General features: G+C 40.6%; 1 protein-coding gene and 1 pseudogene across 1 annotated transcript in view; both read right to left on the bottom strand.

Moving 5' to 3' along the window:
* The window catches only part of HS6ST3 (heparan sulfate 6-O-sulfotransferase 3), a 660,413-nt gene that overhangs the window by 240,299 nt on the left and 404,096 nt on the right, over positions 1–16,018 (bottom strand). The gene's annotated exons all lie outside the window — the stretch shown is intronic.
* LOC125094946 (ubiquitin-conjugating enzyme E2 variant 3-like) overlaps positions 1–16,018 on the bottom strand; it is a 95,715-nt pseudogene that overhangs the window by 74,173 nt on the left and 5,524 nt on the right.

The following is a 16,018-nucleotide window of genomic DNA, read 5'->3' as shown; positions in this document are numbered from 1 at the left end:
CAAAGCAAACTGCCTGAATGGAATGCCTAAGTCTACCTGTAAAAGTCAGAGAAGGCCTCTCCCAGGAGCCATTGTCAGGGTAAAGCACCTCTGGGATGAAGCAGGCATGAGAGGGTGTTCGAAGCAGACAGAATAGCATGTGTCAAAGCATGGAAGCATGACAGAATGTGGTACGCTCTCAACCCACCAACATTCTGGTACAGCTGGTAGGGAAAGCTAAAGAGTGCTGTGGACATCATCAGGTTTTTCCTCAGGTTTCCTTATAAACTGTTCTTACTTAGATAAAAAGAATGCTTCTTCAAGTCATCAAAGTGAAAAATTATTATTGGACTGACATTGATTTTTTACAATTATTTAATCAAGGCTAGAGGATCTTTCATTATATCATTTACAAAGTTCAGTTAAGAGTTTACTTTTCAAATACTAGTATTTTAATTCCTTCCAGAAACATAGTTTGACAATTTCTCTCTAAGCCTGGAATCAAATGAAAGCCACATCTGTTCCTTGACTCAGTGAGGATTTAATAGTCTAATCTCCTATACTCTGAAAAAGCCAGCATCAAAAATTCCTCATGCCTCCATTTCCACTCCCCCACTTCTGATAAACTATCTCAACTGTGTATTGAAAAACACAAATAAATTAACACACACATCCAACCAACAAATAAATGGTGGTTCTATGGAGGCTGAGGAAGTTCTTTAACTTGTGTACACACCCAAGAATAATTTCCACTGAGTCCCTAGGAGAACAAAAACAAAACAACAAGTGAGGTCTGGTCATCCTTGGAGAAATGGAGGAGAAGAAACAAACTTCCTCCTTGGGGACTGGACTGTGGGGATGAGGGGAACAAGGTGCGGTGTAATTCATAGGAGCACAACCAGGATACTGGCGTACCTTAGACTGAGGAAAGTCTGAGGAAAAACTGAAGATCTGGGATGTTTAGGTTGAAGAGCTGTGTATTGAGGGGAATAATAATAACTGTCTTCAACTGTTGTAGGGAAAGGGTGATGGCTAATTTTCCACATCAACTTCATTGAGCCACAGGGTGCTCAGATATTTATGCAAACATTCTGGATGTTTCTGTAGGGTCTTATGGATGAGGTTAACATTTAAATCAGTAGACTGAGTAAAGCAGGCTGCCCTCCCTCTTGTGAGTGGGTCTCATCCAATTAGCTGAAGATCTAAACAGAATACAATGATGAGCCTCCCCCAATTAAAAGAGAGATTTCTCCTGCCTGACAGACTGCGGACTGAATAATAACTCTTCCTGGTTCTACAGCAGGTTTGGGTTTCAACTAGGGTATTAGCTATGTACACTTTGAACTTGCCAGCCCCTATAATCATTTGAGCTGATTCCTTATGAGAGAGAGAGTGAGAGAAAGAGGTATCTTTTATTGGTTCTGTTTCTCTGGAGAACCTGACCAATATAGGAAGTAATAACCAAGGAGGAATATGGTGAGAAAACACGAAAAATCAAGAGGGTAAAAGACATTTTTAGTTGACAATGGATAGGTCAGTTTACAGAAGGAGAATTCTAACTGGGGCATTGTAGAGTAGAAGATGGAATGGTGACATTGGAGCCAGGAAATTGATTCCTGCAGGTTTCCTCATCACGGGACATCTTTCAGGGGGGTGGAATATAAATAGTGTAGTTTTTTAGGAAGATGTGTCTGGATGCAGTGTAGAACCCTCTAGAGTAGGAAGAGTCCCGAGGCCCTAGGTCCAGTCACATACTGAAGAACTCCTTCATATGAACATATGAACACCATTTTGAATCATAAGAACTGGAAAATATTTTGAGTTACCGATTAAGTTGGCCAATGTAGAAAGGGGAAGCCACACTTCAAATAAAACACTCACTGAACAAAACGTAAGAAGGCTGGATTTGTCTTTCTCTAGACATTACAATCTTGCGACTTTTGCCTTTTTCTGCATTTCTCCTAAATAAAGCTTCACAGTGGAAGGGAATTGTTATGACTTCCATGGGTGCCCCTCTGACAGCTTCATCTTTCAAGCAAATCTCTAGGATTAAAAAAAGGATTCTCAGGCCTTAAAATACCCATGATACTGTAAGTACTTTAAGCTAAAAACAAACTACAAATCAAGCCATCCTAAGACCTAAAACTGGAAGCTTTCCCATTTCATCAGGTAAACACGCTACTCACAGATACACTGGCCAAACCCCAAGCAACTCAGATGACAAACAAAGACAAGGCGAAAAGCAATCAAGGCAGCAGATAGAGCACTAAGACTGTACAAAGGACAGAATGTACTAAAATATACTCAAGTTGAATTCTCTCTCTCTTTCTCTACCTTTTACTTGTTTGACAACAAGGGAACTACAAAGGATAATCTTTTTTTTTTTTAAGAATTTATTTATTTATTTGACAGAGATCACAAGTAGGCAGAGTGGCAGGCAGAGAGAGAGAGGAGGAAGCAGGCTCCCCACTGGGCAGAGAGCCCGATGCGGGACTCAATCCCAGGACCCTGAGATCATGACCTGAGCCGAAGGCAGAGGCTAAACCCACTGAGTCACCCAGGCACCCCCACAAAGGATAATCTTAAGGAAAACTATTTTATCGTGTTTAAGTTTCCAAAAGCAATACTAAGAAAGTAATAAATACCACATTAATAGAATTTCTCTAATTTTCCCTTGATGAAAGGTATCTACTGATGTATGTAGCACTCTGTCTCCAGTGCCTTTTAAGGAGTAAAGAAATACTAGTCTGAAGGGCTGGGCAAACCCAAAAAAGGAGGAAAGAGATGCTGGAATTAGCTGGTGGATTTGCTATGAGCTGATTTTGGTACTAAGTTAACATCCTGATGTTAATACCTGCCTGAGCCATATCTGAGCTTACCTTAACCTTCACCCGTATGCTGTATCCCCTGAGATGTTCTCTCCAGGGTTAATTTCTTCTAGAAAATATTGTATTCTGCTGAGAGGAGCTCTCCTCAGTATTTCCTCACTTCCCTTCTGTTCCTGGGGTGCTTTTTTTTTTTTAAGATTTTATTTATTTATTTGATAGACAGAGATCACAAGTAGGCAGAGGCAGGCAGAGAGAGGAGGAAGCAGGCTTCCCGCTGAGCAGAGAGCCCGACTTGGGGCTCGATCCCAGGACCCCGGGACCATGACCCGAGCCGAAGGCAGAGGCTTTAACCCACCGTTCCACCCAGGCGCCCCCCGGGGTGCTTTTTTAATACCACAAGTTTCCACCTCACTCCCATAAAAAAGCCCAGCTGTTGCTAGGGACAATGACGTCATAAGACTTTAAGAAGTGAAATCCAGATCACTATAGCTTCCCACTTCTGTAATTTACTGTTTTCTCTCTGGCATCAGTGGTGGGCTACCCAGATCAGATTCTCCTCCTACTATCACTTGTAACAGAATATACAAGGGCCACCTGGCTGGATGACTGTGGACACTGCTGGCCCTCTAGGAATCTTGCTTACATGATCCCAGGCCAATGCTGAAATATGTATGGTAGGGTAAGTGCCCATTGTGACTTGGGAGTTTATTTGAAATTGAATCTTTAATATGCAAATGTGAGATTCACCTGGGGCACCATAAGAATGAAATCTATCCTCCATCCTGTCTTGCGCTCTTACATTAAAGGGAGGAAGAGTAATTTTTAACACACCCCTACGATGATTTTATGCAAATTCTTCAAGCTAGGCAAATTATTTTTGTGTTAAAATTTTTCAACTCCATAAAAACAGGAGTGAATTTATGTGGCATTTTAAAACGATGTTAGGCACATTGTAAAGCTATTTCATCTCATTTATAAAGAAGAGTGAACATAAAAACAGGCCACGGCATAATTAATAGTGAAATGATTTATCGCACCAACTCTTCTTCCATTCATATTTATGTTTTTTCTGCAGTGTGGTGCAAGTTTTCCCCTCCATACCCCCAAACCCTGCCCTTGTCACTAGACAGAAATGGTATCCAGTGAAACTCACAACATGGAGTTTAAATTCCCTCATACACATGCATGTGTGTACACACACATGTGCACACACAAGTGCACCATACTGGTATGATGGTCTTCAAACTTGGCTGCATGCTAGCATTTCTTGGAGGGTGCGAGAAAATTCTGATACCTGGATTCCATCCTCAAAGGGCTTCCTTTAATTCATGTTGGGGGGCAGTCTAGAGCACTGAGATTTTTCAAATGTCCCAGGTAAAGCTAATGTACAGTCTAGATTGAGATTTAGTACAATATTTTAAGATTATTATTACAGGCAAAGCTATAACATGGAATTTAAATCCCCCCTGTTAAATAACTTAAAGAATAAATTCAAAGTCCACCCTATAAGGCTGTTCCATGTCTAATTCACCCTGTGATTTATAATGTTGGCAAATTCAATGAGTATTTATTGAGTATCTACAATGTGCCTGGCCCTGCTGGACACCCTACAGATACCGAAATAATATGGACATGCCTCTATTCACAGAGTGTAGAGTTGAGGAGATATCTGTGCGTAGCTCTTCCTACCTTCTGTATTCCAGCTAATGTTCTACCCATTCTTGATACTTTCCGTATTAGGTGGTTCTGTTTTTTTTTTTTTTTTTATGATTTTATTTATTTATTTATTTGACAGAGAGAGAGATCACAAGTAGACAGAGAGGCAGGCAGAGAGAGAGAGGGAAGCAGGCTCTCTGCTGAGCAGAGAGCCCGATTCGGGACTTGATCCCAGGACCCTGAGATCATTACCTGAGCCAAAGGTAGCAGCTTAACCCACTGAGCCACCCAGGTGCCCCGTATTAGGTGGTTCTTAAAGTAGGTCTTGGATTTTTCTGCTTGGAATTTCTGTTTTTAAATGTCTCATGAACAAAGATGAAAATGAGTGAACTCATAGATCTTTATGTGACCCATAAGAATACAGGTAATAAACCAATTCTGAACTTAACACTTCAAAGAACCACCTGAAAGACAAACAGGGACAATTATCACAGGAGGATTTGATCCTATGTCATGAAGATTGTGAGAGAAATAAAAGTTCAACACAAACTATACTGACCACTCTTGGGATACTAATAGTCTGATCTCCATCAGAAGTAGGGCATCATGTTACCTCCCTTCCCTCCTTCCCATGATTATTGATGTGGGTCTGAGTATAATTTGAGATCAGTTCTCCAATATCTCCTAAGCTTTTCAAAAGAGTAGTTTTGGCTAGAAAGGGAGTACAGAATAGTAAATATGCCAGCATCATTGGTGAGATGTCATTTAATTTCTCTTGACTATGGTTAGCTGAGAAGTCTGCTCACAATGGTTTGATGAGGTAAATTGAAATAATTGCTCCATTCTAACACAGGAGAACATGAGCACAATAAGTAGAGATATCAAACTCACAATCCAAATAAGTAGCAGAAATTTGAGCAAGAATTGATTCAAAAGAAAAACAAATCTCAGTCTTGCGCAGAAGCCCCTGCAACATTTTCATGGCTGACACAGGCTGCATTAATAATACCAGCAAGACTTAGCAGTATACAGAGATGTTCTCTAACATTTCTATTATATATTCACCAGGCAAGGAGTGCATTTTCCCTTTTTTAATTAACAGAGATCCGTTTGATTCTCTCTAGAATACCAATTTTGAAAGCGGTTTCTTTATTGTTATAATTTCTCCAAACTCTGGAACAAGCTTCATTTCAAAGCAATACTGATGTGAATTTCTGATGAGAAAACTCAGATTTTCTCTGAGTGCCCAAGTCACTCCTGGGAAGACTTCCTGGCCAGCAGGGGACAACGTACCACGTTCCCTCAGACAGCCACCTGCAAAGATGGTACTGTGGAAGTTGATGCAAACGTGACCCATCCACGGGAAGGTAGAAAGATGAGGGACTCAAAGCTGGGAAATATTCATATATTTTGGATGTTTTCACAGTGTGGGTCAAAGAGGAAGACTAACAATGAGTTGTCTTGAAGATCATAATAATAACCAAAATCAAGATAATGAACAGTGATTTACATTTTGCAGATTTGTTCAAGCTCTTACTTGCTCATTTTCTGTGAGAAAGCACTGACCACTTTATTTGGGAGCTTTTTCCACTATTAGATTATTCTAGAACTCCTGTCTGCCTGACATCAGTCTACTCATTCTTTCATATGTTACCCATGTAAATATTTAAAGAAACCTATCATGTCTGTTATAAGCCTTCCCTCTCTGTATTTAATTCCTTAGTTCCAGAAAAAGTTTATTTTATTACACAGTTTTCAGATGCCCTTCCGTTGGATTCAACCTATTTTGAATGCTCTCTGGTTTGTAAATATCTCTGTGAGTTAGTGTCCAAATTTGACACAATATTCCAGATTGCAGCTTACCAGCACAGATGTCTGTGGATCTGTATCTTCCCTTGTTCTGGCCACTTGCCCTTTTGTGGCCATGCCACACTGTAGACACGGGGTAAGCTTGTGATCTCCCGAACCCCATGAAGTCTTTTTGTCACCTCAACTGTTAGGGAGTCACATCAGGTCGTTCCAACCCCTAGCTAGTATGGATAAGGTTTAGAATTCAGTACCTTACACTTAATCTTTCATACTTCATATCCATGGTTGAAACACATCATTCCATCCTATTAAGAAAAAATTTTGATTCTGTCATCTATTTTTGGCTTTGGCCTGTTAACACTTTTTTTTGAATATCTCCTATGAAGACATGTTTTAAAACTTACTTGCCATTCTTCATAGTTTGTGTCTTACACATAACTCAGAAGTGTGTTTTCAATGTGTGACTGAAGAATGATTCACTCCCACTTTTCTAAAGTGTTACATGGACAGAAGAAGAATTGATCCTGAAACTGATTCTTTTCACACAAAGATTATAGGAAGATGTTCTGGTCAAGAAAATGGACTCTGATTGAAGCAAAAATACATTAATTTCAAAGTGTTTGCTCAATATTTGTATAGCTAAGAAATGGTCCATTCCAAGCAGGGGGTCCTATAGTGGTTCCATTTTTTGTATTTCTGCAGATTTCAGTGTAAAGGGGAAAGACCAGCAAATCAGTTAAGGTTCATGAAGTTGTTCATGATCTCTCTGTTATGGGCAGGGGCAGCTGTGAAGATTATGCTTCTCTTTCTCAACATATGTTTTATCTGTCCTATCTCTGAGAATTGTTCTTGGAGTTGAGAGCCTAACTGGGTTCAGTGGTCACCCAGTGGATGATGACCAAAATGAGGAGAGCTATTGTACTACATGCCAGCAAGACCTGGAACCAACCAGCCCTGGGAGAGAAGGGAGGCTAAAGTTTCCCTGCAGATTGATCTAGACTGAATAAATCACATATCCAGTAATGCTGTTGGGTATGTTCTGTCCAACTGTCTAGAGGAGAGAGACAGGGAGAGAAACAGTCCTGTCTGTGAGCCCTAAAGGGAGTCTACCACAAATGTGTGAAGATATGGATATGGACATGTGAAGAAGTAAAAACCACAATTCACCATAGCACTAGTCGCTTTCTGAAAGCATTTGTTTGATTACATTTAATTGTCTCTCTCCTCCCATTGGAATGTAAATCCCATTTGAGCAGCGACAGCCATCTTGTTTTTTTTTTCATGTGTCCTAGATCAGTGCCCAGAGGGGCTCTCAATTACCATGTGTGACTGTAATGACATGTTGAAAGGCAAATGGAGACAGGGCAGGACTTGAAAGTGGCAGAGCAAGGACCTAGACTATGTCTCTGAGAGAAAATCTCCATTAAAGAGTGAGAAAGTTGAATGCAGCCACTTCCACACTTAGCACACTGCTGAAGTTCATGAGAAGGAGGACATAATAAAGATAGGGGACTGTGGTCAGGAGGTGTCAGAAAGGGATCAGGAATGAAGAAAAAGCTTCTAATTGCATTGGCAATATGAGATTGAGTTCTGCCTTCCCAAATACTCCAGAAGAGATTGATTCTTACAAAAGTGGGAGGCTGTTACTTTGTTTAATTATGCATTTGCATAATCATGAATAAAAACCCCAAATGGATCTTTAAGGTGACATGAATCTAACACTTTCCAGTAGGTGTTCAATCAAAGGGTCCATGTGACTCTATTATCATGCTTTCCAATTTCTCCCTACTCACCACAAGCCTATATATCCATACCAGCAGAAAAGCTGCTGGATATCTTAATGAAATAAAGATATACTATTTCTATGGTTTATGTTTTTTCCCTTCATCTGCCAGCCCAGTAATTCTATCTACAAATGTGAGAAAGTATCTTTGTCATGTCTTGTTCTTAATGAGCCAGGAACCATCTTTTTCTTCTGTAATTGTTCAAACATAATTTGTTAACTATTTGTTCCTGAGGGGTTTTTTTGGCCCTGGGGATCCTTGAATCAAAAAGGTTTCAGGCCTAAGGATATCCGTAACTAATCCACAGGCAGGAAAAAATATTTTGATTCAGTAACACTAAGAAAAAAATGTAAAAATAAAATGTAAAAACAAAAAGCTCTCAGGAAATGAACACGGTGTCAAACTTTACTCCCATCGCGTTACACAGTTGGAAGAAGAGCAGTTGGTAAATTGTGAAACTGCCTCTAAATCAAAGAATACAATGAGTTGTAGTCTACCAACAAAATCACTCCATGAATAATTTAGCGCTGATGAAAATACTTTACGTGTTGGGCCCCTAGGTGACTATTTTGGGCATCACGGTGGCAAAGCCATAGCTAATGGTAATGGACAAACATTCCTCAAGATTCCAGGAGGTCGTACAGCACGGGTTGATTTGAGGAGGCACCTCCCATCTGGCCCTGGGCAGGCATCATATCATCCCATTTTCAGAAGCTTCTCAGTGAAGTTATCATTCTCATTACATTTTGCATTTTTATAGCACCTGTAATCATAGCTCCCAGGCACTATACATTGTTAATTTATTACGGGCATTTCAATTTTGCTAGTTAACTCCCTGGTCTTCTTATGCGCTAAGCCCTAAAATCAGCACAGAGAACTGAAACTAATCTCGAGTGCTCGAACCAGTGTACGATCTCGGGAGCCAGGAGGCCTGGGTTCCAATACCAGGATGTCCCCTGATTGACTCTGTGATTAGGGGAAGTTGCTACCTCTTTCTGGGTCTCAGTCTGCTCCTGGATAAAAGGTGGAAGTTGGACTACTCGTCCTCTAAAATCCTCTTCAGCTCTAAGCTTTTCGGGTTTTGCATAAGAGAGCTCTCAGAAAGATGTGTCTGACATATATCTGTGCATAGATATGGATTAATCTGTTCCTGAGGTCACTCTTCCTCTACCCTCTCTAAGTGCATCATCCATCCTGGCCCTTGCAGCTGACAGCTCCCTGTGGAGGACCCCATGCCAAATCTAATTCCATAAGGTACTCAGAACCAGAATTAGATAGGAATGCCTAGGGCTAATTTAGATGTCCCAAGCTAAGCAAAGAGAAGTGATTCCTTCATGAGATTTATTTTAGAACAAAAATGGTTTGCAGAGTGAAGAGAAGGAAATGGCATTAAGTTACAAGAGCATGTTAGTTAGTAATTAATGGCACAGCTTAAAATGTCAATTTAAGAGATAATCCTCAGTGAGGAATCCATGAACCAAATTTAAACGATGCTGACAAGATCCCTTTGGCTGAGCAGGAACTGGGGATACTGAGGTAGATACAAGAGGTCAGAAAACGTCCCTAAATGTTTCTTGCCCTTCACGTGCTTATAATTTAGTGAATAAAATGAGTCAAACATTTAGGGAAGGGATAAGTTAAAAAAAAGAAAAAGGAAGAAATGTCTGAAATGACAGCACATGATAAATATTTGGGAAATCTTGAATCAGTTTGACATTCACCAAGCTCTTATAAAGACCTCCGAATGGGCATTCAGGGAAAGGTAGATGTTTTGGAAAGTGGCTTAGAAGAAATAAATACAAAATATATATTGGAAAGTATGGGGAAGAAAAGCAATCACGTTGAACTTGCCAAAGAATCCATTGTGTATGATGGTCTAGAGCAATGCTCCCCACACAGCAAGACCCAATCTTCCAGGAGATTTCAGAACTGTGCCCCATCACCCCAGAGTGAGTTCTCAATGTCATAGCACCATAAAGGAATTCCCCCATAAACCTTGGGTTTTAGAGGAGAACCACTGCCCTCTTGCCGGGCCTGTCAATGACCGCTTGCTACCCAACACTCTGCTCTAGTTATCCAGCAGAGAAACCATGACAGAAGGAATCAAGAAGATTCTCGTTTGGGAAAAATCCAGCCCCTGGGCAATAGGAAAATACCAAGCATGTTTATGGTGTAGGCCACAAGGGAAGTGAGGAGTGGGAAATGCCAAATCAGAAGAGCAGTTGAGGATATTTTTTAGGGAACTAAGATAGCAAGTGGATGTGTCAAGACACCAAAGGGAACCACTGTGGCTTTCTGAGCCTGGCCCTGCTTACATGAGGGGACTCAACAACTGTTATTAATCAGCCAATTGTCCAGTAGAGGGCTTCCTTTTCGACTGCAGGAATACATTAAATCAGAACAAAAACACTGAAGATGAACAGACTTTTACAGGAGCACTCAAACTGAGTCAAGCAGATGCTTTCGTTGAGCGGGATGTCGTAGTCATTGTGGTCATATGATAGATACAAATCATCTGAGCCCAGATTAAAATTTGTAAAGAAAAAACTAGTAAAATGTTGAATGCTATGATAGGACATGAGCTGAGAAGGAGTTTTCTTCCATCTGTGATTTCCCTATTTGGCAAGAATTCTGCCAAAAGTGAAAAACACCTACTTTGTATCAACCTCTCTTTTCTAGATGGCCTGGGCATTACTTTCTGTTGAGAAATACTGTGCTGAGCAAAACTGGCGGAGGCGTGGACCACTATTATGCCTGTGATGCAATGATGTCAACAATCTACAGGGGCTCCGGGGCGAGGGGACGCTGAGTTCACACAAAAACTGAGAACAAGGGACCTGCCCAAAGAGAATTTATAGACCAATTGGAGATTCAGGATCTCTTCTGACCCAAGTCCTCTGTAGCCTACCCTCACCAAGAAACGGGAAAACTGGTATAAAAACCACACTGAAAAAGTAGAATTGGTAAAAATTGAGAAATAAGATTTTTCCTAATTTAAGTCTTAAACTCTTCAGATGATCTAAATATTACCAAAGTCAATCCCCACATACCCAAACATTTCATCAGGATATCTCCCAGTATTTTAAAACAAAACTATTTTCCTTCCTAATTGTTAATAAATGCACAATGCAAAAGATCTCTATAATTAATATATAAGGCAGGAGAGGGGCATGACCATCGTCTCTATTTTTCTTGAATGTGTGATTAGAATTACTCCATAAATTATTCACATGTTCTGCTAGAATGATAAAACAGCATCTCATTTGACATAAATCACATTACTTATTTGGAGTGTGGAGCCAAGTTCCTTTAAAATGTTTTGATAACACATATGACAATGGCACCTCAAGCTGTGATTAGTGTTTGGTTCATCGTATTTTGAAGTATACGGTATAAGCAACCCACTCGTATGCGTATCTGCTTCACCTGCATCCATTAGCTGTGGAGCATTATCTTTAAGGTACTTACATCAGGGCTTTAGCAGAACCATAAGGTTGAAGGGAAGAATCTGTTTCTCTCTTTCTTCCATGCTTTCTGGTGCCCACTTTCCCCTTTGAGAGCACCATGACCCACCCGCACCTCACATCAAGCTGAAGTTGTATCTCACCATAAGGCTCTGCCAATGGAGGCAGACTCTGCCCAACTCTCCTTTAGAAAACAGACTTCTGACATCCAACCTACCATCATGACCTGATCTGTCCTCACGTTGGTTTATTCACTGGTATGCTTGCTTTTTGAGACCCGTTAATAAAATTAACTAATCCGCACTAATACAGCTGTTTTCTGTTGCATTGCAATTAACACGTAGTTATGTGAATGCCACCATGCTAGTCATTAGGGAAGTTGATGATACAGGAGTGCATGAAACACGCCCCTTGCCCTTAGAGATGTTTTTACGATCTCCAGGGAAAGAAATGAATGTTGACAAGTAATAGAATGAATATTTTGAATGGTGGACCAGCACAGAAATATAAAATGCCCCAAATAAGACAAACATGGAAGTAGATATAATGGGGAATGAGGACCCCCTTTTAATCTTGGCCCCTCATAGAGGCCTCCCCACGTCCTGGAGGCAGGAAAAAACTGCTTTAGTCTAACTAGAAAAGTATGAGCTTCTCAGTGGCTTTTCACATCATACACAGAACAAAGGCCCTACTAAACATATAAAGAATGATTTAAGTGAGAGGAGACCAAAGGGAAGACCATCAGGTACATGGGTAAGTGGGAGAATCTTCCCCCAAAAAGTAAACCATCGGGCTACTGACCCTTCTGAAACCACACAGCCTAGGTAGGCTCCCACATTTTTTGACAGTTTTTCTTCTCTTTTTTGCATAACCCTCCAGAAAGAAAGTATTCCTCATCATGGACTCTTCAAAGGAAACTAGGACCACATTCTACCTGGTTGACTCCGAATACTGCAAAGAGAGGATGACAAGCATCAACCAGTCCCTCAAGGGCCATAGTTTTCCACCTTCTTTGGCCAACCCAAGTCAGAATTCTAGGCATCGCTTTGCCTCTCCTAAGCACAGATGGACAGGAGCCACAGTCTCCAGCTGTCTAGAAACTAATGCCCTGAGCTAAGAATGCCCTTTATATTTGATCATTCAGGATCTGTACAGAGTTTTTCTCTAAGCATCCCTGTGTGTGTTATTCATGTGGAGAGAGAGAGCATCTTGTTTTTATGTTGTCTATAATAAATTATAAGTGTAACAGCGGGAGCTTTTTCAATACTATTTGTAAATGCAGCCAGAGGCTATTAAGTGATTGGTGTATCAAATAAATATAATTAGTAAATAGCAAAATAACATGTTTGTAAACTGCCTTTGGAAATATGTGATTAGACCAAAGACAACGAATTCTGCCAAAGCTTCTAAGTGTTTCCAAGAGATACCAGGGAAATGTTTTAACAATTTCATAACAAGTTTGAAAATTTCTGTGTAAATTTGTTAAGAAGGTAGACAGTACACTTAGTCCCAACTCCTCCTTTTGAATGCTTCCTGTTGGAGATTTAAGTGCAGGGGTATGCTTAAGTGTGCAACATAATTTTTTCAGGGGAGCTGAAATGTGCTTGATTATTGACTATGTAAGTTTTTAAATTGACATTTGATGAGGTTGAGAAGAGTTATAAATATACCTTCATGTGCAGAGTGCTCTCAGGCTGTAGAGTTATTCTCAATTACTAACACTTAAAATGATCCCAGCAAGTCAATCAGTTGAAAGCGAGGTGAACTCATCCTGCCCTTCTTTCTTACTGGCATCATGAAAAAGTTTGCTTTTCACCAGTGATGTGATTCTCGGTGGCAATGGAAAGTGAAGAGTTGCCCAAACCCATTGATTCTTCCTCTGAGAGATGCAGAGGCACTCATGCTTGTTCTTTACTCATCTTCCCTTAAGCCACATGGAATTGCTGCAGAATCCTGCTTCACTCATGCCCCCATCCCAGGCTCTCATCCCACGCCATATTAATTACTCTTCCAAGAGCCTCACTTTTACATGTGACTTCCTGCTAAAGAACCCAAAATGGACTTCTAAGCACACACATCAAGCCAAAAGTTTAAGCCCCACCTAACTTTCAAGATTGTCCAAAATTTAGCTTCACCCATACCTACAGAATTAATTTTCTACTAACCCCCATCAAACCTTCTAGTCAAGCTGGACTAGTCTCCTTAATGTCCGTGGGATCTACTCCCAGGTGTATCTCCATCCCCCACATCATTTAAGGACTCTGCTACAATGACTTGCCCTCAAAGACCTAGATACTTTCCCACTACATCAGATTTCTCCATACATACCTGAGCAAGTCCTACTTTTAAGTCTTTGCATTTATGATCTTTTCTGCATTTCCCTGGTATATTGTTTTTGTATGTGTGTCTTTTTTCTTGTCGTCCCAGGCCCTCAGTATTCCTTCTGGGAAAAGAACAAATTTTATGTCCCTTGCCTCCTCTGCAATGCCAAGACTGATGCTGAGCAAAAAGCATGTAAGCAATGACAAGTGTACTGATGATGACTGTGACTATGTTGCAACTAATTATATTGCTAGTTTGCTTATGAGCTATCCAATGTCAATTATTAATTGCATGTAAATCTCTTAACAACATGGCATAGATATGGTTAAACACATTATTTCCAATGAGAAAATGGAAACACATGAGGTCAGTTTGATTAGCTAGTCAATTAATTAAAACTGAATTTTAAGGGCACCCAGGTGACTCAGTTGGTTAAGTGTCCAACTTGATTTCAGTTCAGGTCATGATCTCAGGGTTGTGAGATGGAGCCACACGTTGGGCTCCATGCACAATGCAGAGTCTGCTCCAGATTCTCTCTCTCCCTCTGCCCCTGCCCCCGTTCCTTCTCACTCTCTCTCACTAAATAAAGAGATAAAATCTTTTTAAATACCTTGAATTTCAAAGAGGTAATTATATTATTATCCTTGAGATATTTACTAAAAGTGTCAGCATATACACCTGTCTCACAATCAGAATTACACAGCTCTTAATCCTATGATCAGAATATGCAGCTGCATTTCATGATCACCCATTTACTCATTCACTCAATATTCACTAACTGAGCCACCTCTGTGCCATAAGCTAATTTCTAAACTCAAGGGATAAAGAAAATCAATAACATATGGTCTCTGCCCTCAAGCAGCTCACAGTCTTGGCATCCCCCCAAAATTGTATCTATAGCCTTATTTCCTATGATTTGGAGCCTGGGGAAGAATCGTGTGGGATGGTAGAGAAAGGAGCATTTTAAAAGCAACCAAGATCCAATTGTCATTTTGGGGGTCCGGATGATCAATGCCTAATGGAATAAAGAATGATGAGGAAGGCAAAGTTATATAAGGAAAAGACAGATCGGCTAAGTGACCGGGAGAGCTCTGGCAAAAAACTTCTGGAAAAGCAAAGACCAAGTATACAGATTTCTAGAAAAATAATCTCTGGATCCCTGGAGCCATGCGTTAAAGCCCATATTTATCTGTCCAGAGCAGAGGTGGGAACGTGCGCAAAGACCTCAAGGCCAGATCAAATGAGACTGTGCTTCTCTCTGGTTTGGGGGCCCCTGGGGATTACTTTAATACTGAGCACTTCGTCATCATGTTTGATGGCTTCGGCGGTCTCATTTATCAAGGATCTATAGTTAAATTTAATTTTCCTGTGAGTGGAGGACAGCCATGGCAGCCAGGCTCCTTGTTGCTGATCCGTCCCCGTTGATGCCTTCTGAAGTGGAAATGATGGATGCCGCATGTTCTGGCTGTGATTAAATTTGCTTTGACAAAGCAGCATGGAAATCTGATTTTCAATAGACTTCTGCATTTCACCTAGTGCTGAGTAAACAGATACAGAACATAATGCTTACATGGCTGTCAGGCCGATAGCTAATTCATTGTGCCCATCTAATCAGACTGTCCATTAAATTATTATTTGTCAATAACATGCAGGATCATTTTTGAAACTCTGAGGAATGGGAAACTTGTTTTTAAGTAAATAAATGTAGAGGGCTGGACAACAGGTGGGGGATTTTCTTGGGAAGATCCGAATAACTCATCTGTCTCTATGTCCCTACTGCCCTGAAGAATCAAAGCACCATTTAAGAAGTTTTTAGTTTCACTTCACTTGGCTCCCATTTCAAATGCAAACAACAGCATCCAATTACAAAGGAGAAGGACACTTCAGCTCCCCAGTTTATCTTTAAAGGAAAATGAAGCAGAAAATCACATAAAGTACACATCTTATGTTAGATCTTTTAACCTCCTGCCTAGACAGTCTGCTTGCTGACCACTTCCTGGAAAAGGGCTCCACTTTGGGGGAACACAGGAGAGGCTTGCCTCAAACAAGCTGAGGGGTTTGAAGGGGCGAGGGGTGGGAGGTTGGGGGAACCAGGTGGTGGGTATTAGAGAGGGCACGAATTGCATGGAGCACTGGGTGTGGTGCAACAACAATGAATACTGTTATGCTGAAAATA

This window comes from Lutra lutra, chromosome 3 (genome assembly GCF_902655055.1).
Source record: "Lutra lutra chromosome 3, mLutLut1.2, whole genome shotgun sequence".
Taxonomy (NCBI): domain Eukaryota; kingdom Metazoa; phylum Chordata; class Mammalia; order Carnivora; family Mustelidae; genus Lutra; species Lutra lutra.
This window is presented reverse-complemented; position numbering and strand designations above follow the sequence as displayed.